The 2691-nt window shown below is 39.9% G+C and overlaps 1 protein-coding gene across 2 annotated transcripts in view; it reads right to left on the bottom strand.

Moving 5' to 3' along the window:
• CNTNAP5 (contactin associated protein family member 5) overlaps window positions 1-2691 on the bottom strand; it is a 1132484-nt gene that overhangs the window by 55186 nt on the left and 1074607 nt on the right. The window lies entirely within an intron of this gene.

Here is a 2691-nt window from a genome sequence, read left to right as displayed (position 1 = left end):
GGAAGTCGAAGCGCGAAGTGGCGAGGGTTCACTGTATATTTTTGTTTATTTCATTTGTTCAGATGGACTGTGTAAATATATATGTGTTTCTTTTTAAAATATAATTCTTCCAGATTCCTTATCTCTTAAATCTAAATAGTGGCCTGAGTGGCTTGAGAGAGAGAGAGAGAGTGAGAGAGAGAGAGAGAGAGGGAATGGAAATGAACTTTCAAACTACAAGAAAAGAAAGCAGCAGTCGAGAGGTCCAGCATGCCTTGGAGAAAGCGCTGCACAAGTCCTATTTAAAATGCTGAAAAGTACGGATGCTACTTTGAGGGCCAAGGTACACCTGACCCAGGCCATGATATTTTCAGTTGCCTCATATGTTTGTGAAAGTTGGACATTGAATAAAGAAAACTGAAGAACTGACGTATTTGAATCATGGTCCTGGGAAAGAATATCGAGAGTACCATAGATTGCCAAAGGAACACACAGATCTGTCTTTGGAAGAAGTGCAGTCAGAAGGTTCATCTCACACACTTTGGACATATTATTAGGTTAGACTGCTCCCTGGAATAGGACATCATGCTTGAGAAAGGGCAGAGAAAAAGTGGAAGACCCTCAAGGATATGAATTGACGCAGTGGCTACAACAATGAGCTCAAACATCACAACAATTGTGCGGATGGTGCTGCACCAGGCAGTGATTCCTTCTGTTGAACTTTCAATGAATAATTGAGTTTGTGTACATCCCAGACACTGTGTCCCAGATACCGCTCAAAGAGTCCACTCCCCTCAAAAAGCGTCTCTTAGAACTTTGGTAAAACAGGTTGGCATTCTTCTCTGTTCCAATAAGATCTTTTTCTACACCTAACCTTGTATTTAAAATGAAGCATGATGAGGAGCTGCTTCTATTTGTGTTTTTGTTTTCATATCTATCATATTATATCATAATCATCTTATTCACATCTAATTCCTATAGAACGTAGCATAGAAACTGGGGAAGTAACTACTAACACAGACTTGTTATCCTATATTGATTCCTCTAATAGCTCATAGACTATCAAGACAGAAGCTATGACACAGCCAGGTGCTGAAGTAGCCTTGGTGGCCACCTGTCCTTTAGGTCTATGGTATCTTGGTTCCCATTCACAATCCACATTCACAATGCACATGGGTTCAGAATCAGACTTCCCATTGAAGGAGTTTAGTTCCTGGCCTCCCTTACTTCTCTCGTCTGCCTCCTCCTTCTTTCCCTTTGGGAATCACAGGTCAGCAGTGAAAGGATGCTTCCCCTCAAGTGTTATTGCTCAGGTATGAGATGAGGCTAAAATGAATGGGAATTTCCTGTAAATGGAGTACAGGAAAATAATGCTTACAATTGGAGATTAAGATAAGATCCACCCAGCTAATAGCTATCACATCCTCCCAGGTTTTCTCGAAGCTGCTTCCATCTAACCACTACATATTCCCCTAGTCTGTGTTACTGGAATAGACTCATATGGCCCCTCTGCAAAATCTAATTGTTCAAGAAATTAATTCTTTCTCTTTTCTTAAAGAAAATTTGGCTCTTCCTTAACACTTTAACCAAATTACTAGGGGCGAGTAGAAGGAGAACATTGGCATGCGAACTTTTTTTTTTCCTTTCAAAATTAGTGTGTGTAAAGATCAAATAATACATTGTATTGGGTAAATGTGCTGTAGAAGATCTCTCAAGTGTTGGAAAGCAAGGTGCTACTTTGAAGGCTAAGGTATGGCTGATGCAAGCCATCTGGAACCCTGGTGGTGTGGTGGTAATGCATTGGGCTGTAACCCACATAGTTGACTGCTCAAAACCAGCAGGCCCTTGGGAGAAAGATTGGACTTTCTACTGCTGTAAACAGTTATGGTTTTGGACACCTACAGGGAGTTGCTGTGAGTCAGCACTGGCTCCATGGCAGTGAGTTTGAATGAGACCCAAACCATGATTTTTTCCATTGCCTCATATGCATGTGGAAAATGAACTTTGAATAAGGAATACTGAAGAAAAATCAGTGCATTTGAACAATGGTGCTGGTAAAGAATATTTAAAATGCTATGAACTGTCAAAAGAACAAACACATCTGCCTAGGAAGAAGTACAGCTGGAACACTTGTTCAAGGTGAAAATGATGAGACTTTCTCTCCTATTCTTTGTACATGGTATCAAGAGAGATCAGTCTTTGTAAAAGGACATTATGTTTGGTAAAGTACAGGGGCAGCAAAAAAGAGGAAGACCCTCAACAAGATGAGGGTCTCAACAAGGGCTCAACTTCAGAACAATTGCAAGGCAGGGGCAGTGTGTTATTCTGTTGTACTTAGGGTTTCTGTGTGTTGGTATCAATGAATGCTGCCTAACACAACAACAACAACAAAATATATTGAGAGAAAAGTTGACTGACTCAAAGGACACAAGATATTATCAGTGAGCTGTGTCTGACTTGGGGTAAACATTGGAGCCCTGACATGGAACGGAGGGAAACTGAACACTAATATTAGCTCACATGTTGGGCTATTTAGTTGACAAATTAATGAAATACATAGAGCAAAGTCAAAATGACAATTCAGACTCATGAAAAGCTATGTCTATCAAAGTAAAACTGTTTTTGATATTGTTTTCAATGCCTTATTTTTCAGAAGTAGATCTGCAGTTCTGTATTTAGAAATACCTCCTAGTGTATTTGAACCTCTAATAT

The sequence above is a fragment of the Echinops telfairi genome, unplaced genomic scaffold (genome assembly GCF_000313985.2).
Source record: "Echinops telfairi isolate 266 unplaced genomic scaffold, ASM31398v2 ScPeMD7_4;HRSCAF=17, whole genome shotgun sequence".
Taxonomy (NCBI): domain Eukaryota; kingdom Metazoa; phylum Chordata; class Mammalia; order Afrosoricida; family Tenrecidae; genus Echinops; species Echinops telfairi.
Note: the sequence above shows the minus strand (reverse complement) of the source record. Positions and strands in the feature narration are given on the sequence as shown.